Source organism: Ochotona curzoniae, unplaced genomic scaffold (genome assembly GCF_017591425.1).
Source record: "Ochotona curzoniae isolate NIBS_2020 unplaced genomic scaffold, NIBS_Ocur_1.0 contig_43, whole genome shotgun sequence".
Classification (NCBI taxonomy): domain Eukaryota; kingdom Metazoa; phylum Chordata; class Mammalia; order Lagomorpha; family Ochotonidae; genus Ochotona; species Ochotona curzoniae.
The window spans coordinates 30573911-30599158 of NW_024466218.1; the positions used below are offsets into that span (position 1 = coordinate 30573911).

The following is a 25248-nucleotide window of genomic DNA, read 5'->3' on the forward strand; positions in this document are numbered from 1 at the left end:
TCACTGGATGATAGAGGCATTATTATTTCATTATTCACAAAGTTTCTTGAAATTGCAAATATATTTCTCCCAAAGGGAAACGCCTACTATTATCACAGAGCAGATGCTCAATTTTCAAATTTCATATCTGCCAAAGAAATTGCTACTTTTCATGGCCTACAGGAATCATGAGTAGGTATTCATGGAGGAGAGACCAGGGAGCCCGGGCCATGGAATCAGCATTCAGTTTTTAACCATACAAATGACACGTTCACATTTCCATTCTATAAAGATGAAAAGTACAGTCTACCAAGAGATGGACAACATATTTTACCGTTTATAGAGATCTATGTGAGTTTCTGAGAGCAAGCAAGAAATATAAGCAAGAAAACCAAATACACATAAAAGAGCTGCTTTTTCTGGATGGAGGTCATAGGGCTAAAGCAGCAGTCAATATGGCCATAGGCTCAATCCAGAAAAAAATATCAGAAAGGTGGCCATTTTTATCTAGAAAAATATTTTCACTCATCACAACAGTCAAACTGTGATTCTTCTAGAAGTGGTGTACATTCGGTAAACAAAAAAGCAACACACGTTGAAGTTTGGTAAGATACAGAGAAGACCACGTAGTACTCTTACAAAATCTCATTACATTAATTTGAAATCCAATCTTTTGAAAAATCAGTTCAGTTGAAATCAGATTTCAGCAATGTGTTTTTGGTAATCATGTGAAAGTGAACATTAAATAGCTTCCAACATGGACAGCAAATCTACTGTTAATAACACAGCAAAATGGAACCTAGCTATCTGACTTACTAGAAACCAGATATAATTTGTTGGCATTTTCCAGACAAAATGCACAAACAGGTTTCTATCTTTGCAATTTATATATCTAACTACAAGAATGCATCTTTTTAAAGTGTTCATTAGATTCAACACTTTCATCCCAAATAATTGAAAGAACAAATGAAACCACGAGCTGAGATACATACTTCATCCTTTATTTTCACAAATATAAAAAAGGCTGATAACACTGTGGGTAGAACTGTAACTGTTAACTTATATTCAGGGCCACTTGACAGAATCACTCAAAATGATGAATGGACTGATTGCGAGCTGCAGCAATTCTATTTCTAGGATCTTTTTTCCTAGAGATATACAAATACTAATAAAATACAAAGTATTCACTGCAGCACTGTTTGCACAGAAAGTAGAAACAGACTCAGCATCCGTTAGTTAGGGGCTGTTTACTAAGCCCTAGCACAGTAATATAATTTAGCCTCAGCAAAGAAATCGGAAGCTCTTAACTGACTGATATGCACTGAACTCCAAAGCCAACATAAAGTACGTGGCACAACAGCACACACGTGTGCCACCTCCTGTGTATGAAGTGAGGCGTAAGTACCCGCGCACACGCGTGGATTTCAACTGTCTTGCCCTACAATACACATATCTTTTAATTTCATGTTTTACCAGCGTTTTTGAAGCACCTGCACATACCAATCTGTATGCATAAGTGTGCGCATCGAGCAAAACATGTACATACCAAAACCCTTGACGATGCATGTGGGAACTGACACTGAGTATCCAAGAGAAGGCCCCACTGCTGACGTGGCAGACCTTTTACATTCTGAGCATGTTTCTTACTCAAAAAAAAAAAAAAATCAACATAGAAGAACAAATCCAACTAAGAAATTGCTCGCCAATATGCCGTAAGTTTTTACTCATATATGTTACCATTTAGTAAGAAGACGAAGGACCGTATATTTTAGATATCAAAACATTTACACCAAAATGGTCCTTTTTCTAAAGCTGTGGTGAATAAAAATGAGATACTCGTCTCCTTTCCTAGTCCCTGGAGTTCTTATAAAATAATAAATATAATTGGCAAATACCAATTAATGGGGCATAAATCATCATTAACCTTCATTCCCCAGATGAATGACAAAGAGACACATGTTGTTATGGACATCAGGGAACACTGTAAGGAACAGATGGCCAATGAACATGTGAGGGATTGGGGAGCAAGAAGGAAAACTTGATCTGATGCTGAAAACTTCCAACAGCTGAAAGAAACCACACCTGAATCAGAACAGCTCTGAAAGTATGGATGGAGTAGCCTGGCCCAACATTCTCTAGTTTTAGGGCACCTTGTTGTGTTTTGCAACTTTCCATGAGCTGTCCCCTCAAGCCAAATGTTACTCCAAATGCATCCCACGTGATATATAAGCAAACACCCACACAGAAACCAACCAACCACCACTACAACAGAGATTTCCTATCCTCAGGCAATGAACGGCTCAGTTATTTCAAACCAATCTTGCATTTGGTTCAACAGCAGGTTTGGGACATCATATAACAAGAGCTGACCTGGAGGTTTATGCTGTAACAACCATCCGTTTTCTTTCCTTTGCAACATAGATTTATGACAGGAGGTAGAGAGAAGGGCAAAGATCCCAGTCTTGATGAAATCCTAGCACAATCCACAGAGCGGGTGCCCAGAGGTGTGTCCTTCTGGTTTCTCCTTGCTTAAAAGCAAGCTACAGAGATGAGTGTGAGAGACAGTGCTGCTTGCATTTATTTAGGTCCACCCCATTCTCAGGCTTTTTTCAGTGGAAACAAGGATTCCACAAGAAGGGGCAGTTTCATTTGCTGATGTTGTGCAGAATGGCAGTGACAGACCCACAGGTGGGAAAGGTCAGCACATTTCAGACAGGATGCTCTCCCCAGGGCCATGATGTAACCAAGGGGAAAAAAAAAAACTGTTGAGATCCAAATACACATCTGCTGATACAGAACGACAGAGATCAGGTACTCAATTCTGGCCACCACAAAGGACACTAACATGTGTTTACTTAACATCAGCAGACATTTGATAGACTCCTATCTTTTACTGTTTTATCTACACAGAGCTTTAAAGATGCCTTCTGCAGTGAATAACAACAGCTGGATTAAAAGCAAAAATTTAGGGGCCAATGTGGTAGCATAGCAAACTAATCTGCTGTCTTGTGCCTGCTTCCTAATATGGATGCTGTGTGGTGTCCCAGCTGCCCCACACCTGATCTATCTCCCAGCTTATAGACTGGGAAAGCAACAGAGGATGGCCCAAATCCTTGGGATCCTGTACTCCCATAGGAGATGCAGAAGAAGCTCTTGGCTCCCAGATTAGCTCTGGTTTTGAAGCCATTTTGGTAGTGGATCAGTGGATAAAAGACTTTCTCTATCTCTCCTTCTTGCTCTGTAAAATCTATCTTTCAAGTTAAAAAAAAAAAGCCCTTTAAAAACACACAAAAACTTAGGTAAACATCAAACTTAGTTGTTCTCAGATAGAAAGCAGAAAAATATTTTCTGAGTTTCAAACAATAACTCAAAAAAAAGCCCAACCAACCAAACAAAAAAACAGGGCAGACAGCAGATCAATAGGAGTATCTTTTGCTGTATCAACAACAGTTAAAACCAAGAATTGTAAGTACAAATGATTCGTGTGATCTGAAACTTAAGACTTCAGCTGACATTTTATTTCACATGCTGGAAAAGGAATAAATAAAATATGCACATAGCAGATTTTACAAATCAGGTAGTTTCCACTAAATTGTTTGAGATATTAGGATTCAAACACAATTCCATTCTCTATCTAAGGCAGCAGACTCCTCTGGTTTGAGGAGATATTTAAATATAAAACCTAATTATCCAATCTCACTGCCTATGAATTCAATTTATATTTCTGAGGCTGGGTCTGCTGTACATCTCTTGGTCGTCCCTTTGCAATATAGCTTGTTTATGATCTAGTCTAAAAACACAGGAAAGATAGGAATCAAAAATAGGCTTTCTAACCTTTTAGGAGGGCTTGGTAATGCAGCAACATTTTTATAATGAGACAGATACACATATCTCATATGGAAATAGATATCGACTCCATTTTCTATGAAAGGATGGCTTTAAAGTGATAACTTTTATAGGCAAATACAGGAAACATAAAATGGATTCATGAAGAGAGAGGCTACTAATGCTATAGTGAGAATATTCTGTCTTGGCTAGATTTGCTGCAAAACCACTTTACCAATATTCATGGAAAATGCATCATGTAAACTTTCTCATATCAGAGCCCAGTCAGCCTGCTAAGAATTTCCAAGGCCATTCAAATGTTCCTTTTAGATTCAACTGACTGCTTTAAGAGAACTGTTCACAAACATGTCCAGGAAAGGCAAATTAGTAAGTACAATTTATCCTTACCAGCTGGAGTTAGAGGAAACCTAAATAAATTTACCATGAGAAATATTTGCACATCATATATCTGATAAGGTGCTAATAACCAAACTGTATAAGGAATTCAAACAACTCACGGGTAGGAAAACAAATAACCCAATTTAAAAATGGGCATAGAATCTGAACAGATGTGTCTCAAAAGAAGAGATATGAACAGCTAGCAGATTTGTGAAAACAAATGTTTAACATTGCAATCATCAGAGAAACGCAAATCAAAACCACATTATCACCACTCACCTGTTAGAAAGGCTATTGCAGAAAAATCAGCGATAACACGTGTTGATGAGAAAGGGAATTCATTGTTGGTGGGAATGGAAATTAACCATTTTGAAAAATATTAAGGAAGTTCCTCAGAAAACTAAAAATAGAAGCACTATGTGATGTGGCAATCCCACTTTCGAGTTACTCAGAGCAATGAAAATCAGTGTGTAAAGCCCATTTGCTGCACTGCCATCTCAGTACGATTCATAATTAGCTCAGGCACAGAAGCAATCTAAGTGTCTGCCAGTGAATGAATGGATAAAGAAAATGTGGTATACATACACAATGCGACAGTACAGAGCTTTTAAATAGAAGGAAATTCCATCATTCTCAATGACGTGGCCAGAAATGGAGGACATTATGCTCCGTGAAAAAAAAAATACAAGTACAAAAAGACACTGCATGATCTCACACATATGTGTCATCTAGAAAATTCCATCTCAGAAACAGAGTAGAAAGGTGGCTATAAGAGGCCCGGGGGAGGGGGAGAGAGAAGGGATGGGGAAAGAAAAAATTTGATTAAAGGGTACAAAGTACCAGTTACCCTGGAGGAGTAAATTTCAGTGATCTAATGCATTAATAATGCACAGATCTAATCATCAAATAGTGTGTTAAATATTTCAAAAATTCTAAAACAATAGATTTTTAACATTCTCACCACACCAACTTGGTGAAGTGATGTATATTTAATCAGCTTAACTGAATCTTTCTATGATATACAGATAAATAAAAATGTAACATTGTGCCTCATAAATAAACATAATTATTTTCTCAAAAATAAAACATAAAAAGAAATAGTTTCTCCTTTTAAAATAGCCTATCCATTTAAACAAAACAAAATCTCTTCAATCCTTTTCTACTCCTGTGTCAGAGTTATGGCCCTAGCTTAAGAATTTAACATAGCTCAGTTCATCAAAAACTGACCCTTCAAGGGGCCAGCATTATGGCACAGCACGTTAAGTCACTGCCGGCAATCCTGGCATCCAAGGTGGGCATGTGGACACTGGCTCACGTCCTTGTTGTTCCACTTCAGACCCAGCTCCCTGTTTTCCCTGGGAAAGCAATGGAGATGGCCCAAGTGCCTGAGTCCCTGCCACCCACATGGGAGATCTGAATGAAGCTCCTGGCTTCAGCCTGGACCACCCTTGGCCACTGTGGTCATCTGGGGAGTCAGATGGGAGCTCTCTCGCTTTCTCTTTCTCTCTTTCTCTTTTAAAGAAATATCTATCCTTCATTGTTACTGCACCCATCACTTTGCTGCCCAACCTCTGGTACTGTCTTGGAACTCTTTAAATCCTACTTTGGTTGTCTATGACTTAAAGGACCCGGATAAAGTGACTGAGATCCCTTCCAGCTCTAACCTTCTGTGGCTGAAGATGAACAACTGTGGCTACACCCCAACTCTGACCCCCTCAAAAGCCTTGGGCTCTGACTTCACTGCCTGTTCTCAATCCTGCAGATGATAACAGCAAATGAAGGTGCAAGTTTGTTTTTCACCACGATGCTTCCTGTTTCTTAATTGTGTGGGTATCTGAGACCATATAAAGGTAAGGAGGGGGATAAAAATGAACTAAGACTGTTGAGAGACACTTGAAGCTGTATTTTCTTTTCAAGAAAAAGAATCTAGAAAGGCATTTAACAATGCATATCCTCAAGACTTTCATTCTTTTCTTATTTACCTTAAGATTAGGAAGGAGGGAAAGACATTTTTCCTCTCCAAGTTCTGAACTGGCCAAAACAGATCCCTTTTATAACCTGTGATTTCCTATGCTGGTTTTGAGACTGCTGGTAAACTCTGACTGGGCCTGTGTACTTTTTGAGGATTTCTAAATAATACTTTCCCCATACTGGATATACTCAAATTCTCACATGTGATCTCCTTACCATACCACCACTAATGAAGCAGATAGAACTACCAGGGGATAAGGTTTTCCTCCATCTGTGTGGCCTGGGAGCCTGTGCTCTAAGGATGGATTCCAGCATGAGTGTTACTGGAAGCCTCTGGGGTTTGGATCCGGCTAGGGCTGCTTCCCTCCATATCCTGTCCCAGCATTTTCCCTACCTTACTCTGCCACCCTTCACTGCTCTCTGACCATGTCAGGTTCTGGCTCAGGGCCTTCAACTTGCCTTCTGTCTAGAAAGTCCACTGCTAAATACCCATGAGGCTTCTTATTCCCACAAGACTCCCTCCTTGCTTCTTTCTAACACTCCCGGTCCACTCTTTTCTTTGCTAGACAATTTATCATTGCCCAACACTGAATTTCACATTTAACTGTTTATTGACTTTCATGACAATTAGAATTAAGCACAGAAACCAATGGCTTTTGCCTGCCTCGTTCCCCCACAACCAGGAACAGTGTCTGACAACAAAAGGCACTTATTAATATCTGTTGGTGAATAAAGGAAGAAACAAACACAGTAAAGTTTGTTCTTACAAAAGGGCTCAGCTTCCCTGGGAATCAGGAAATTCCACCCCCCACTTCTTGGGCTCTTTTTCCCATCGACCAACTTTCTCACGCACCACCCTTGTCCAGGTAACAGGGCAGAAAAAGGGAACCAGGCCAGGGAAAGGAAGGGTGTAAAATTTTTTAAGTAGCCATATTTGCAGAACCAACTCTAACATGGGAACTTGGGACAACTTATTCCTTCACTGTACCCACTGTACAGAAACATGCTGGGGAGATAAATATTTGATTCTTGAAGGCATGGTCCCTTGAAAAACACTTAGCGTCTCTGTGTCACTCAAAAGCAAGGACAGATATATTTTAAGATCTCTAAACATTGGCTGGTGATGGCATAAGTCTATCTTCGCTCATTCATCCCTTTGGTTTTGTTTTTCTATCATGACCCTGCCCCCACCTGCTTCCTTGAAATGGTTTCTATTAAGAAATTATCAGTAAGGAATGCTATTCAAATCAAAATCTCCATAAATACTTTTGTGGATCTTGATAAGTTGATTCTGAAAGTTACATAAAAGCCCAAAAGGTCAACTACAACCAAGACACACTTGAAGCAAACAAAATGAAACCAGGCCTCATCCTACTTTACAAACACATCAGTAAAGATTCACTTCTTCGATAACACTTGAATCTGGCTCCCAAGTGTGTTGGCTTCTTCTCCGTTCCTGTAGAATTCATGTGAGTAAGAACCAGAGTCAATGGAGGTAGACTCTCCCACCCTTCAGACATAGGCTAGCACTGCCCAGCCCTGCCTTCTGAATTCCACAGGCGCAGTCAAATTGCAGCTCATCCACGGTCCTGCTGTAACGTGTCAGTGATTTTCTACCAACTGACCCCCACCCGGATCCTTGGTTATAAACTTCACTTGTCCTTGTTACAGCGAAAGTCAAGTCCAATCTGTGTCCCACTGCAGAGCCTGTTACGATGATCCTGCATGCATCAGAAGGGTCTCCCCTTGAATGAAGCCCCCCTTGCGGTTGTGAACAAGTGTCACAAATAACTTTTACACTATCAAGACTTACTACAACACTATGACGGTGAGACAAGCGTAGGTAAGCAAATCAGTGGAATAAAGAGCCCCTGAACAGATATATAAGGGCACCTAATTTTTGAAAATTCAAAAACCAAAAAGCATTAGAGAAAGAAAAAAAATATAAAAGGATTTGCCTTCTAGAAAAATAGAAGGGTCAACTGCATCTTCATGTGAGAAAAAAGAAAACTCAACCTGCCCCCTACGCTGAAATCATTCACATAATTCAATTCCAGGTGCATTATGTAGATGTGAATGTGAAAGGCAAATGATACAACTTGTAGAAATTAACATAAAAGAAAATCTTCATGGCCTTCAGGGTAGGAAAAATCTCCAAACAAGACACAGCAAGCATTGACCAAGAATGATAAATAAGACTACATTAAAGTTAAGAAACCCTTTTCATCAGAAGATGCTGTTCAGAGAATAGAAAGAAAAGTCACAAGGCCAGGGAAGATATTTCCAACAAAATAATGAATGAAGGATTCCTAGCCAGGAACTGTCAGGGACTCCCATAAATTCATGAGCTAGACAGTGGGAAAATGGACAAGGGACCTGACGAGGCACTTCACAGGAGAGGTTAACCAATAAACACAGGAAAAGATTACTAGTAATCAGAGAAATGCAAATCAAACCCACAATGTGATTCTATCATGGCTAAAATTAAAGAGCCTGACAATTCTAAGTTTGGAGAGTATGCAAAGCAGCAGGAACTCTCATGCCCTGCTGGCGAGTGGGTAAACTGAGAGAACCGCGTCGGAAAACGGCTTGATGTTCTGCCTGCAATGATTTCATTACTTAGGATCACGCAGCAAAAGAAATGCATGCGTTAGGCACCAAAGGACACATACAATACTGTTCACTGTAACATTCCATGTGGTCATTAGAACAGCAGGACCAACACAGAGCATGTAAGCTTTCATAGCAGAACACAATAAGGAAAATGAGTTCAGGTTTAGCTTCACTAATTTCACAACCTTAATCATAATAGAAATAAATCAAATACACATAGTTCAGTCCTAACCTCACACAAGGCACTCAGCAGAAGAAACGCCTCTCTGAGGCTCGAGAAAAGACAGTACTTGCAAACTGTGCATCTGGTATAAAGAACTCCCACAATTCAACAACAAAACAAGCCAACAAGCAGGCCAACAACTGAACAGACAAAAAAAGACAATGGCCAACAAGCACATAAGAAAAGGATGCTCAACATTGCTAATTAGTAGGAACATACAAAACAATCCACAATGGGGCTTCACTTCATAGCAATTAATATGGCTTTTTAACAAAATAGAAAAAAGAATAAATCTTGGTAAGGAGGTAGAAAGACTGAAATCTTGTGTACTGCTGGTGGGAATGTCAAATGGTGCCGCTGTCGAAGAAAACAGTATGGTGGCTCTTCAAAACCTTAAAAATCGAATTTGCATTTGATCCAGAAATTCCACATCTGAGTATATACCCCAAAGAACAGAAACCAATGACGCAAACAGATCTTTGTTCATAATAACATTATTATGACAACATGATAACATTATTCTTGATATCTGAAAGGTGGAGGTAAGCCAACTGTCCATCAATGAATGAATGGATAAACCAGCTGTAATACTACATACAAATGAACATTTACCTTAAAAAGCATGAAAATTGTGAAATGAACATTTACCTTAAAAAGCATGAAAATTGTGATATATGTCACAACATGGATATACTTTGAAGTCATTATGCTAAGTGAACCAAGCCAGCCTCAAAGGTGGTTCCACTGATATGAGTTATGTAGAGTAGTCAAATTCACACACAGAAAGTAGAATGATAGAGACCAGGGGTTAAGGTAGAGGGGAATGGAGAGTTATTGCTACTTATTGTTTAATAGATACCAAATTTCTATTTGAAAAAATGAAAAAAATTACCTGCATATAGATGGTGGTTATGACTATACAACAATGTGAAAATACTTACTGCCCTTGAACTACATACTTAAAAATAGTCAAAATGATAAAATTTATGTTAAAGGCATTTTACAATTAAAAAATGAAAAGAATGGGAGGAAATGTTATTGTAGAATACTTCCCCAAACCAGTTATTTTAACTTATTCAGAAAAGCGAAAGGATAACATTTCTACCCGAGGCTGATGACCTATTTGTTCAGCTGTTGCTAGTTAGCTTTTTACAATTATTATTATTACCCTATCCAATACTCCATTAACAATTTCCCTAACATATTGTATCTTTCTATATAAATACCAACAAAATGTTCTTACAAAAGAGATCAAACAAAATTAGTGCAATGTAGCAACCAATATTATTAAATTTATCAATTTTCGGAATTATAACTTGACTGTAGTCTACAGTTCCTGTTGCTGAAGGTTAGCTTAATACTTCTCAGGGAAACTTATGTTTGTAGTTGATCAAAAGGGTATTGATGTTATCTGATTCATTAACTCATTTCAGGTAAGGCTATCATAGGTATAGTTAGGATTAAACATGGGACTCCCTATAATGATATGTAAGCTGCATTTCTGATGATCTTTAAAGTGAAATTCCAGCCCACAAAGTTATTTCTCTCACATGCCAAAGAACACCCCAGAAAGTTATCAGAATTGTTTCCAAGTTTTAAGAACTCACATTTACATACAAGGCTCATACTTGCTCTGAAAATGGTTTGCCCAAACACATTCTTGCCCATGGTTTAAAAAAATAAAGAAAGCAAATTCCTTTCTCTTTCTTTTCTACCTCCTGAAGGGAGATACAATTTATAAAGCACGTCAATGACATGAAAATATTCTTTTATAGGTTAGCTTCAAAACACATCAAATAGTACATCACATGTAACTACAAAATGTACTTGCTTAAAACACCAAACACCAGCATTTGGATGCTTCTATGACCTACTAACGGCTTCTGTAAAAGCCCTGAATCCTTGTAATCATCCAAGGAGATATGAAACACAGGTCCCAGCTCACAGAAAACGCTTAATAAATGGTAGTAAAAATACAGTAATAGCTAGAATTGAATGTGTTTGGTCCACGCAAGTTAAATTTATTATCCCATTCTAGTTGACCAGATTTTAAAACATCCTATGATCCCATTCCAATTTGTAAATGACTGAGCTGTACATATTCGAAGATTCTTTTGAAAGTCGATTCCCATGCGTTTGGCTTTTGTTCCTGGGATTTCCACTGCCTCGGAGTCCAGCTGTAACGGACTCCTTTCTGAGAAATCCTCCATTGGTTCTGAGAAGCACTTTTATTGAATGCTTCATTTAACTTCATTTTGCAATTAATGAAGCTTTCAAGACACATCCCCATTTTCCTTTGAAAAAATTCTAGTTATTTTTTTTTCTTGTCTTTTGGGTAATTAGGAGCAGAAAACTACTCTTACTAGGAACAATGGGCAATAAATATGACAACAAAAATACCAATACCAAAACAAATGTAATTTACACTCTCCTGAAAAACTCATCTCAAAACCAAAGTCACTGCACATCACCCGCAAGCAAGCACCTCTGGTCATTAACTTGCAAATCACATTTTGATTTCAATAAAATTCAAATGACAATCAAGCTTTTAGAGTTTCTATTCTTTGAACAGAAAGACTTAACCTTTTCCAGTCTGGGAGATCAACTCCTTCCTGCCTGTGCAGCTCTTATCAGTCTGGTAATAAGCAATGTACCAGTATAGGTGCTTATTTTCTTAGCCTAAAAGTGGCTGTGTGGTTAACTGAGTATCAATTTATGGTACCTGCCATTTTCTTTTTAAAGCAGATAATCACTTGACCTAATTGACTAAGAATGCTTTCTTCTGGAGATGTGTCTCCCAGCCCAGAAGCAACATGAAGAAGGAGGCTGCTTAAGGAGACGAGCCACCTCTCCAGGTCACCCTTCGCACTGTGATCCCAGGTAGGACCCCAGAATTTTCAATTCCTCCTAAGTCACAGAACCCCGTTGGTGAAGGACAAAGCTGTAAGGTTTGTTTTGGGAGTAAGCATTCAAGTGTAAAAATAGACTGTATTTTCTACACTTCCTAGTATTAGGCAGATCAAGAGTACTTTAAAATAAACTTGGCATTTGTTTCCCATTCCAATGGAAAACCTGACTTTTAAACTACAGCAACAGCAAAACAGAATTCGTTTTGTCATTCTTAACTACAGGAGGTCAACACCAGGTTACGGATACCTGTGTCCTGATGAACATGCTATTGGCAGCCTTGGCCTGGAGGAGCTTCTGAGAATTTAAAACAAATGATGTGGAGTCCCACCCTCTTCCATCAGATATTCTAAGTAAATTGTCTGTGTCATGGCCTGGACTTGTAACCCACTGCAGGGTAATTTTTATAGAAATTATTTGTTTGTTTGTTTGTTCGAAAGAATGAAAGAGAGAGAGAGACAGGGAGAGACCTTGCATGCACTGGTCCATGGCCCAGATGCTTGCAACAACCAGGGCTAATGTAGACCAAAACCAGGGTCATCTGGGTCTCCCACATGGGTGGTAGTGGCCCAAATATTTAGGCTATTTTCTACTGCTTTCCAGAGTGCATGACCAGGACCCGGGGTCAGAAATGGTAGGTGGAGGAGGCTTTACTTGGCAGCCACAGTGCAGGATCCTACTTGGGTGATTCTAATGGAAACTGACAAATGAAGACAGGACTGAACAAGATCAGCTACTCCTTGTTTTCCACCAAGAAACCCCAAAACTAGGGAGTAGGGCTGAGGGTAGTGGAGGAGAAAATGCAAAATCACACTTTTACAGATTGTTGCACAAGGCCCAACCCCACAATGTTGTGCTGAGCCCTGGGTACCCTATGTGGAAGTCCCCAAACATGGAAAAACCTAGGAGCTGAACTGCACCAAAAGTGGACAGACCCTTCTGGAAGGTCATGCGCTTGGCTGTGTCCTAGGTTCATGTGCTTCAAGGCAAGGGGCAGGTGCACATGTATCATCTTCTGCAATATGCTAAGTGGCTTCCTGCAAGCAACAGAAACTTGTAAACAAGCTCATTAACTTGAAATTTTCAATAGATTTTGGAAAAGTATCTTCAAATCCTTAACTCAAGATCATAGGACTTCAAGTAGAAAACTCTGCCACACTGATAATTGCAGCATCATTTTTGCAAATGGCATGGGGGCCTCCTGACATTTCTGTTGCCATTTATTTCAGCAGAGGATTGAAACCATTGGTTTCAACTTAAAGCCCAAGGTCAGGCTCAAGCAGCCCTGGCTCCAAACTAGGAGAATCCTGGAAGGCTAAAGGATCCGGCTCCCACCAGGCTTCCATCCAGCAAGCGTAGAAGCCAGGAAAAAAAAAGGGGGATGGGGGGTGTGGAGTGAGGCATGGAAGGCTTCAGACTTGTGGCTGGCAATGGGTTAGGAATATCCCTGGGAGGATTTCCCAGTGGTCAGAGCAGAGGGCTGCCCAGCTCACCTACAGCTGTGCCAGAGCTGGGCTGACATATAGCAGCTGGAGGGAAGGGTACTGGAACAAGGATTTTTTTTTAATGGAAAATAAAGATCAGTGTCTGATCTTTTCACACATCAAGTCCTCTCCTGGCAGGGACTGTGGCTGCTGTTCCTGCTGAAGACCATGGCTCTGTGGGAAGAAGCACACTGGTGGGGTTCTTTCTTTGCTTCCTCTCTCTGTCTGACCTCTGGCATTGAGCTCATGGGTAGAAGGGATCCTTCCCTGGGATTTCCCTCCATCTGCCCAAGGGGACCAGATCTGCAGAAGGAGGCAGCTACAGATGGTACCCCACACGATCTTGTGAAAGGGGAACATATGCAAATACAAGATGGGTGACTGCTGAGGAGGTGCTAGATGGGAGGCACGTTCTAGAGGCTTGTGTGGGCCACAGATTGCACATATGTCAGCCATGTGGTTCTTGCACAAGAACGGAATCCGAGGCTCGGGTTTCACAAACAGGCCCCTCTCCTCTCACCTCTGAGAGTGCTCAAGCAGATAGGAGTATGTGAAGGTGGCCCAGGTTGATGTACAGGGCAGACATGTTGATGTGTTGGAGGGACTTGCTCTACATCTTAGCACGAGCAAGGAAGGTACTGTTAGTGCATTCCATTCAACCTGGCGGACTGAGTACATCTGTGTTCTGTACTTCTGCTAGCAGCTTCTCTTTGACAGCTCACCAAGTCTTTGACGGGGCTAAGAGGCAAGGTTTAGTGTGCCAAGCTCCGCCTCCAGGGGGGCACTCTGGCACTAACAGCCTGCTAGGCTTTCAATGTCCTTACATCTTTCCAGTGCATCTGAACCATCTCCTAACCCTGTACACCTAGAAGCGTCATGTATGAACTTTGCCCATGTGACAGCGTTTGGAAACAGACCGATGGACTCACACCTGCAGGAAATCTGGAAGAGTAAAACCTGTACCATTGTCAGCACGCTATTGGAGGATAAAAAAGCAAGAGATACAAAGTGCCTTAAAATGTTTCCTTTACTATCCTCACACTGGCTGTGATTATTTAGGAATTTATTGACTCTCATCAGATAAGGAATTGCACAACTTTTCCACAGGTTAGAGCAGGGAGAGAACATGAATATTAATTATTAAAAACTTGCCTTCTGTGTTTATATTAAAAACCAAAAGGATACAAAGCAGCAGCTAATTCTGATGAGGAGGAGATGGGAGAGTTCCAGAAAGGACATGAACACAGCTGGAGCATGAGATGGGGGGGTGGGGCGGGAAGTGTCAAGGACACAGTATGTTAGCAGGAGCTAATGGGAAGCGGGATTGGAGTCAGCTCTGATGTCCAGCCCACTACATAGCAAGACTTAGGGGAATCTTCGAGTGAGGGGCAAGATATAAGAGGGGTGGGGGCAGCACAGAAAGTTGGGGAAGGAGTCAGCATTTCCTTAGATCACAGAGTCTGCCCAGCAGGGTTCCAGCCAGCCATCTCCTAATGTCTTCCTGACAAGCCAACCACAAAGGCCAAGGCATGATCCCCACCGTGGGGGCTTGGTCTGTAGACTCCCTCTTAATAGCAAGCCCATTCAAAGGACACCCCCTACATGGCAGGTCTCCATCGCAGGTTTCCTGAGGCCACAGAGGAAGGATGCCTGGCACATTCCACAGCAAAGTTCCCCTTGGGCTTCTTCTGTAGATCTCTGCCCTTCTCCACTCCCTCCACTGGTTTTCTGCTATGGTCCCAGTTCCAAGCTCTTCCCACTGTTCCATCTCCTGCTCTCCTTCACACTTCCTGCACCTTTTTTCTTCCCAGTATCTCCAGGTCACCATGTCTTCCTCAGAGAGACTGCCTTGGTCTCTGAGTCTCCCCTAGCAGACCAAGTTGTCTTCCTCAGGAACCTCCTGAGAAAAGTGTTAGAATGGGTTCTGCTCTGGACTTCATTGTCTTGCCCAGATACACACCAACAAGGAAGCTGAGGCTCACAGAAACTAGATGTTTTCTCCAGGTCTGTGGCAAACATGCATTTGGCCTGATGCAAGGCATGGACAGGCTTGGGACAGGTGCTTAAGGAGAGGACCACAAACTATGACACCTGGGAAAATGCTGAGGTCCAGAGACAGAGAACAGATCAGCAGTAGCTGGTGGAAAAGGCAGGGGAGGGTGCAAATGCAAAGGGGCAGCCCCGGGGTTTTTTGGGGGGACTGAGGGGCCTGATCTGCACTCTGATCACAGTGGTGATTTTTACACGCATCTACCAAAACTCACAGACTGGTCACAGAAGCAAAATCATAGTATAGGTTAATTTTAGGAAGCTAATTTTGAAATGTGACAGAAAAGGCGCCTTTGGCACAGCAGTTAAGATGGGACCTATGATGGCTGCATGTCCGATCAGAATGCCTTGGCTCAGGTCCCAGTTCCGCTTCCTCCGCTGGCTTCTAGCTCCCTGTTAAGGTGTACTGGGAGGTAGCAGGTGATCTGCAAGTCCTTGTAGGAAATGAGACAGTAACAGGTTAGTTAGTAACAGTTAACCAGCCTGAGAATTGGCTCACATCTTACTTTCAAAACTGACATCTTAGCCAGCCAATCAAAAAGTTTCCTAGTAAACAGGATAGAAACCAGCCAATGCCTCCCTGCTCGAGGAACCCCTCTGAGTGCCTGGTCCTTTCTATCCTTTTGTAATCAATGAACCATTTTTCCTCATTCCTTCTTGTCCCTGTCCTTCATTCTGTCAACAGCATGGGCAAAGAATCCAACTGGATACCAACACCAGAATTCTCAAATCATTTTGGTTCCTGCCATCTACTTGGGAGAGTCAGATTGAGTTCTGGGCTCTGGCTGGTGCAGGCCCCTGGGGGAGTGAACCAGGGCATGGAAGATGCCTGACTTTCCATCTGTTATTCAAACAAAATCACAATCAAATAAGTAAAAACAAAACAAAAACCAGGGAGCCCTGCTGAGGGACTGAAGAATACTTAGTAAGAAAAGAGACACTCGGATAAGAGAGGAGCTGGAATCGAGGTAGGAGACATTTCAGAATATAGACTCGAATACGTGGGGAATGAGGCTGAAGAACGTGAGGCCCCTATTTCTTAGTTATCCCTGACAGCTCCATCTCACAGAGGGGGAGACTGAGTTGGAAACTTCGAAGGGCTTGGAGCTAACCAGATAGAACAAATACTGAAGCACAAGCTTGTGGAGGAAGTTGATGAGTTCACTTTGGGATATTTTGTATCTGGAACATTTATGGCACCAAGATTTCCTTTTTTAGTTTTCAGGAATTTGAAAACAAAATTGTTGGGTTTTGGCACTGAAAGCAGCATCTTCCCACAAATATCATTTCACTGCTGCTACAACAAAAAAGAACTGCGACTATGGGTTCCCACATGAAGATGGCACACTGAGTTATTCTGAGTGGTTGCTGTTTTGTGATTATTATTTTTTTCTCATTCAAAAAGCACAATGACAGACGATGCTGATCTAAGATCGTTGGTACATTCTTTATCAATGCACAGTCATCAACATTGCTGTATTTTCAGGACGCCGCACAGCAAACATTTTTTTTTCCTTATCAATAACAATACAAACCAAAGTTTGGAAAACAGCTGTTTGCCTTTCTTACTGATGTCTAATTATAATTCACTGTTGCCTTGTTTGGGGAGTTCGCATGATAGCATGTAGCCAAACAACCATGGAAGATGAGCCCTGATCTGCTATTAGTCAACAGGCAACATGCTCCTGGGAGGTTCCATGCTGCACACAGAGATGAAACCAAGGATATTCTTGCCAATGTTTCCACACTTCTAATTCTGCAGCCCAGGGATGTGGGGAGGAGTGCACTCAGCACCATCACAGCCACTGGGCTATGTGACCGACTTTTGAGAATCAGGACCTTCAACTTGAAAACTTCCAAGAGCGCATAACGTTCTTGGCAGCAACGCATAATCACAAAATAACTAAAGCTAATACTTTAAAAATAACCGTCTGCTGTTTAAGAGCTGCATAGGCTGAGTCTTAGCGAGGAGCTGGAGTGTCTGCTTCATGAGGCTGAAGTCTTCTTTTTCTCATGGAAACGTCCATGTGCTTAGCACAGGGCCTGGCATGTGACAGCCTCAAAGTACAATTGCTGAATGAATAAATGAAGTCAGGAGAAAAGTAAACACACAGACCTAGACTGCGAGATGGCAAAGTCACCATACATCATTCATTCATTCAGTGACTGTTTGTTAGTGTGAGATATTTCTAGGCACTATGTAGATACACAAAAGCAAGAGGCATGACTCTGGACCCCGACATGCTTATGTTACCTAGCGGATGGAGAATTCAGAACAGCTTGCTAGGACTCAGAGGGCTCTGAAATATAAAGATAGCAAGAAAATGCTCTCCAGAGTAAAGAAGAGAGGGTGGGTTCAAGCAATAGCCGTTTTGCTAAGGAGTAGCACAAAGCATGCTACAGGGACTGAAATGACGACCACAGAGGAACTTGGACAGTAGGCTCAATTACGTTGCCCAGAAGGGAGAGGCATTTTTGTTCATTTGTTTGCATGTTTGTTTAATTGAGGAAGGGTTTTAAGGCAAATCTGTTGGAAACTGTCAAATAAACTGGAATGAAGAGAAACTGAAGCAGGCTGGTGAAACCAGGCAGCCAAGAGTCACAAAGGTTGCAGGTGGGGATGCAGAAGGTCAAGGGCGAGAAGGTCAAGAGATGAAGGTGAAGGAACGAGTCAAGGTGAATGCTATCAGACATCCTCCACATCCCTGACTCAACACGAACATAGAAATGAGGACAAATTTGGTTCCCTCAGAACATTTTTTTTTCACAGCAGAGAATTCCTAAAACTGGGATTTCACTTGAGATAATGAAAACGCCTCCACACCTCACTCAGCCATCATTCCTGATGAGCCCAGGGGTCGGCACCATGACAGGAACCCCACCAGCCACGGCGAGTGTGCTCTGGCTTTGCACAGACCTCCTTTCATAGACAGTCCCATGCTTCTCAGCAGGAAACAACAACCAGGGGCTTAAAGAAGTAAAAGGCAACGGAAAAGAGTAACCTAATTCATTTCATCTGCGCCCACCACAGATGCACAAACAGTGAAGATAGAAGCACTGTGTGGGAGGAATGCTTCTTTCCTACTCCTACCCTCATCCCACCGGCTATTCCTCAGGTCATCATCAACACATTTCGAAAGCTCTTAAGACAGTAATCTAGAAGCTCCACAGCTGAGCACCCCTCCCCCACAGAAAGCTCTCCACCTTTGCATGGAACAAAAGCCTGACTTCGACTCAGCACCCACAGCTGTTTTCCACGAAGAGAAAGAACACAGCCAGCCCAAGCGGCTCTTTGAAGGTGCGCCATCCTTTTCCTGTGGCCTAATTTAGCTGCAGATTGAAAAGTGCAAAAAAAGCAAAATGTGGATAAGGTTTTCACAACAGTTACTTAGCAAGATGAAGCTGACTTCCTTCCAATATCAAATTCTTGAGGCATGCATGCTTGGTTTTCATTATTCTGCATTAGTTGAAAGAATCTCTAAATTGTTTCCACGATGGATTATTATTTTGACTGGGAAGATGAATATAGAACTACATATTTCAAAAGTTATCATTGTTCTTACCAAAGATTCACCAAACTTTATTCTTGGGAACGTTGTCTAGTTGAGTAAATATGTCATCTTAGTCCTTATGCCCTTCATGAAGTCATCATGAATGCTGGAAATCAGTAGAGTACTCACCAAATGTCACCTGATCCACAGCCCCACAGGGGGATCATGCAGAGAAAGTTGAACAAAGATGGCCTGCATCCCCTTGGAACTGGCAATGCAAACCAAGTGTACAGTCCCAATCCGTAGAAGAGCATACCAGAGTACAGAGCAAAAGTAAATAGCCTTGAATGACTTAGTTCAGTTGGATCTGGTTTTGTTACGCTAGCAAATAATATGAAACAAGGCCATAGAGTTACTCACAGGAGTCCTTTTCTTTTTCTTTCCAATAAAACAGGAAAAAATCCCTGAAAAAACTTTTAAGATGCATTATTTTCTCACATCAGAAAGGTGAAAGACCACCTTACTGAAAGACACAGGGAAAGGAACTTACATCTCTTCTTCCTGTTCTTAGAATCCAAAAGAAAGACATGATTGCCTAGAAGATGGCTTAGGGAAGTAGAAGAATCTGTGAGAAGAAGTTCAATGAACTCAAGAGGGCTAGAAAGCACTCTACAGCAGTGCTGAGCCACAGAAAAGGAAAGGGAGCCAGCAATGTGGACGGGCAGTGAAGAGTCTGCAGATAAAAATCTAGTGAACAACTTAATAGATCCAATAGACTGCTTCTAGTGAATATGTTTCTATGTTTCTAACAATGAAACCTACAAAAGAGCTCACTGATTTTCAGAAAAACACTGGAAGAACTCATCCAAAACTCTCCTTCCCCCAAATTATGCCCAATTCATAGAAAAGTTATATTCTCAGCATTATTATACACACTAGCTTGCCTAGAACCATCCTATTTAGTCTGATTCCCAGTACAAATAATGTAAGATAAATCTTTTGGTCATCATAGATAAGTAAGAATGGCAATATAGTAGAGTAAGTTGGACATCAAAACAAAATACTGTCAGAAAGTCTTTCCTTCTGAATTGTCACATATTTCATGAATATTCCCAACTTTATGTATTGTACTTATACATAAAATGCCTGGTTGGAAATTGCTTTCTGATAACAAACAGTGGGACTTGCACACAGAGAAAGAAGGATTAGTGTGTGATAGCAACCGGGTGCTGAGTAAAGGGACAGAAAATGAGATGGTCTTTGACAAAAAGCAACAAGTTGTTTTCATCCATGACTCAAACGTATGGTGCTGTAGACCTGCTGACCAGGCACGCCTTGTCACTGTCTCAGGATCACCCTTCCTACCCCAAGGCAGCACAAGACGGTAGGGAGGCTGGCATCATGCAAGTAGGCTTAATGACATGAAAATCAAAAGGTCTCTCCAGTCTGGCTGCCATGCCCAGAGTGAAGTTCTCTTTGATCCCCTGAATATTTTCAACCAAAACATACGCAAACCTTGAACAGCAGAAGTGCTTGTACTTCTCTTTTTTGGGGGGTTGTGAAGGAGGGTGGGGTGCTGCACAGAATAACAATTTTCAGCTCAGGAAAATCCCCAATACCAAAGCCAACACCTGCAGTATTATTCGCCTCCCAATCACATTCAAGAATCTCCAACAGCTCTTTAGGAACAGCCTCTCCAGGCTCATGGAGATGACAAGAATGGTAAAGAAAACATGCCGGGGGCTTCCACCCAGGATTGGGCTGTGAAGGGACAGCAATCCTGGAAGAGGGACTGCAGGCCCTGGGGAAAGCAGCATCACAGAGCACCACAGGGCTGCAAGAGCCCCACAACTGGGAGTGTCTGTGGGAATGTGTGCTCAGGAGCTGGGGAATGTAAGTAATGAGGAGGACACTTCAGAAAGTTGATGGAAAATGGAATTAGAAGGTAAGTTTATTCTGGTGCAAAAAAAAGCTTGAAACTTCAGCGATATTTTTCCCAACACACACTTACCAAGCACTTTTTGAAGTATCTTCATTACGGAAACACTACAACCAGCTTTCCCTGGACATGCAGACTAATGCAGAAGAAAACAGAATCCAGCTGCATCTGGTAGCCTGCAAAGTCCCACGCAAAATGTAAAGGAGGAGCTCAAAACGGGCAATGCCTCGGAGACTGTGAACGTAGGAAGGCTTACACCCTCATCTTGCTTATGACCTTTTACAGATCCTGATTCCAAAACAGGTCACAGCTAACTCTTTCTGAGGAACTATCAGACACCTTCTATGCTTTCCCCCCTGCTCAAATCTAGCAGCTCCTTCTTCATGTGATGTGATGTGCTGTGGGTAGAGCTGGCAGAGCAGACGTCTGTCATTTGGGAAACATGAAGAGAATAATTCAATGCCTTTTTTTTTGCGATCACAGAGAATGCAATTAATACTTTGGCTGCCTTGGTATGTAGACCAAACCTTCTGCCATAGTGTTTTGTAGTGCTGTCGTCTAGGGCAGTTCTGCCAATCTTTTCATTCCAACAGAAACCATGCCAGGTTTCTCAGTGCTAAGCAAAGTATAATGAGGCGGAAGAGGTGCCTGAGCCCTCCGTGAGGGAATGTGCTCCTGGGATGGCTCTTCACAAAACACAAAGCCACCCTGAGACCCAAGGGCTTTTGTCTGCCTGCAATAATGGAAGGTAATTAAAATACAGTCTTTAAAAAGAAAGAGTAGTTAAATCCAGGGCCCAGAAGCTTTATAATTCATAGAAAGTATAAGGCAGAGAAAATAGCTCTAGACAGAGAATAAGCAATGATTTACTCAAGCATGTGAACAATGTGGAACCTGAGTGATACGAGACCCTAAACACACACTAAAAAATCATCAAGGGCCCAGCGTGATAGCATAGAGGTTAAAATCCTCGCCTTGAACGTGCTGGGATCCCATATGGGTGCCGGTTCTAATCCCAACAACCCTGTTTCCCATTCAGCTCCCTGCTTGTGGCCTGGGAAAAAAGTCAATGACAGCCCAAAGCCTTGGGATCCTGCACCTACGTGGGAGACCTGGAAGAGCTCTTGGCTCCTGGCTTCGGATTGGCTCAGCTACAGCCATTGCGGCCGCTTGGGGAGTGAACCATTGGACGGAAGATCCTCCTCTCTGTATGTCCGCCTTTCCGATAAAAATAAAGACATCTTAAAAAAAAAAAAAAAAGAATCATAATCCCCAGAAAGCACTGGCATTAGGAGAACAGAACCAAGAAAGTCAAGTAAGTGCCAACTTTTTAAGGTATCATACCTTACATTTGTGGGTTTTGGCAACAGCCAAAAGCAATTCCAGATCAAAAAGTAATTCCAGACCAAAAGTAATTCCAGACCACACCTGTGTCTCAGTCTGGGCCAAGTAAATGGTCCAGGCTGGTGATCTCACTGTCCCACGGATGTCCCCACGCATGTTAGACAATACTGAGAATCAAAACCTCTAAGCTGATAACTCATCCACATGATCCTCACAAATTCACTGGCCTTGAAAATTCAGTCATAAAAAGTTAATAGAGACCCTCTGACTCGATTTCCTCATAGCAGAAGAAGGAACAGATGCTCAGAGGCATATGCGACATGTCCAGAAAGCAACCAAGTTCATCAACCACTACCCAGATTTCATCTACCAAAGCTACCTCCCATTCTTGGTCTTCATGGATTCCCCAGATTCTCCAGAACTGCACTTCTCTTTTGTGCTACCCCCCTAGGAGGGCACTCCTTAGATTTGATCACTTACCTCGTGGGTCCAGCTGTCTGCCTATCCTTCCATCTCATTCATGACTGACACTCAATGGCAGCAAACAGGTAGGATCCACTCACCTTGCTTCAAGATGCTGGGGATTTGACATGACAGCTGATTTCCAACAGAAGAAGATACATCTTTGCTCTGAGGACACACCTGCCACCCTGGCCTTGTTTTTAGTCCTGATGGGCTTAAACATCCAACAGCCTCTTGAGGATGAACATGAGCCATAATCCTTGATTCACTGTTGCATTAGTTTGCTTCAGAGCATGTTTGTGTAAATTTAGAAATGTATGCACACACAAATGCATTTAAATAACCATGTTCTGTGATATTTGGTATAGATATGTAATTAAGTATTTCGGTGGGTAATTTTAAATATATTGCTAACAGGCACTGGCACAGACGTCAAAGGCCTAAGTTTTATTCCCAACCCAGCTGTAACTGTACAGCCTGGCAAATTCCCCTTCTTGTACCTGTGAAAATACAGTGAGCTCCTTCCCTTTCCTGACTTCAGGGACCCAACAATGGATCAACAAGAACATGACTTTGAAAAGAGTTACACAAAGTGACACACAATAGCTTGAATTGTATGTCATTGTGGAACAGGAAGAGTTCATTGTACTCTCCTCTAGTATAATATCCAGATACATGAATAAAGGATGACCACTTATGCAATGGTCAGCTGCCTAGACCAATGTTGTGCAACAGACATAAATGTGAACCACACAAGAAGTGTGAAACTTTTTCTTAAAACCAACACATTCAAAATATTGTCATTTCAACACATTACCTAAAAATTACTGTAAGTTTTTTTCTCAACCACACACTGCACACACTGATCCCATCTCAGTTGGGATGAACCACACTTCACGTGCCCAGCAGCCACAGTTCGCCAGTGGCTGTCACACGGGGCACTACAGAACTATATTTTGGACATTGTTATGGTTTCATATTTTGATGGCGCTTAGCATCTTTTGTCAACGCTTTGCAGCCAACAAGTGAATGTCAGGGCAATAAGTGAACATCTAATAACGCAGGAATCACATAAAAATCTCAAGTAGAAGCGGGGGGAAAAGTAAAAGACTTTGAAAAAGCATCCGTATGTGTTGACCTTTTCCTGTTTCCAAAACACACAGGATTTGGCCTGCAGAGACTGGCAAAGGGTAAATCTGTCTGGTATGAAATTCCAGGCGTGGTGTCTGGCTGGGCAGAACCATTCCTTCCTCAACAGTCCTGAGTCCTCTCCACTACAGGAAGAGGCCGCCTCAAGGATACTGCTGAAAACAGATGAGAAGTGTCCCAGGGCTCAGTATTACTGCAAAGCTATTTGCATTCTGTTAGGCAAATTTGCATAAGATTGGAGCCAAGCAAGCTTGGCTGGATTTCCAGGCAGTACTCTTTCTCCACACTGCTCTGACCACCACTATTTACCACCATTTGCCAGGGTGGTGGAGCAGGACAGATCCCCCAATTAGAATCAACATAAAAATGGAATGTTTCCCCCTGTAATGACAAGGAACTTGATGTCCTGGGGCTAACGAGAGTGGGAACTCTGAGACATAATCTGGCTGCTGCATCCTCTGTTATGACGAGTTTATTTGACATGACTTTGACCTGTGGCATGAAAACACAGCTTCAGTCAGCTGTAATGATCCATGATGCACCTGAACGTGAGGAGCTCAGATTCTTGCCTGTGGGCCACCTGGGAAACCAAGCTCATTCCAGAAAGCTGTGCATTCCATTCCTGGAGCAATGCTGACCCTGAAGAAATCTTTCTCTTTTTAACCAAGTACTCTGAGGATCAATCCAAGCCAGATGCAAGCACCCGTCTCCAAAGGCACTCACTGTCTCTCCTCCTTCGGACCAAATCATGAGAGAGTCACATGACCCCATCAAGTCCAGCCTGCAGAGAGCAACCAACAACCCAAGTGTGAAGGGAAACAATCGGATCCTAGTTTGTGAAGTTATTTTTATCTCACCCCCTATTTCTTTCTAGGACGAGTCCTAGAGAAATTCCATTGTCATTACCAAACTGGTTTCTGATGCCAAGGAACAGGCCTCGGTGGTGCTGTTATCACTGCCATTGTTATTTCTACTAAGGTCATCTCCGATGGTGTGTCTGCGTGAGATAAATGGCTTCCTATACAGGCTTCTCTGCATCCTGCCACTGCAATGTTTGGCCTGAGTCATCACTTTTGGAGCCTTAATGTAAACAACTTCCTGAAACTCCAAACACAGAGGGGCAGTGCAACAGCTGCTGTCAGAATCGAGAACACCAAGCACCCCACGACTGCCTGGGTTCAAATCCCAGCTTAACCAAGGAAGGAACTGCAGTTAATCACTTTCCAAGACTCCTCTGCAAGACAAGGAGAAAGTCAGCAGAGACTCCCCCAGACTGCTGTGAAGATAGAATGCATTAGTATGGACAGAATGCTCAGAAAATGGCTCGGAGTGCACATAACAGCACACCCCAAGTGCAGCAGGGCATCCCGTGTGTTAGTACTGCTTGTAATGTCTACACAGCCAGCCAGGCAG

The 25248-nt window shown here is 42.1% G+C and overlaps 1 protein-coding gene and 1 long non-coding RNA gene across 2 annotated transcripts in view; both read right to left on the reverse strand.

The window, feature by feature from the left end:
• Positions 1–25248, reverse strand: part of BCL2 (BCL2 apoptosis regulator) — a 161850-nt gene that overhangs the window by 118670 nt on the left and 17932 nt on the right. The window lies entirely within an intron of this gene.
• LOC121159715 lies at positions 6557–12385 on the reverse strand. The gene is made up of 2 exons (XR_005884409.1): positions 9659–12385; positions 6557–9622 (listed from the first exon to the last, which is right to left on the reverse strand). It is a non-coding gene; the product is annotated as an uncharacterized LOC121159715 (long non-coding RNA).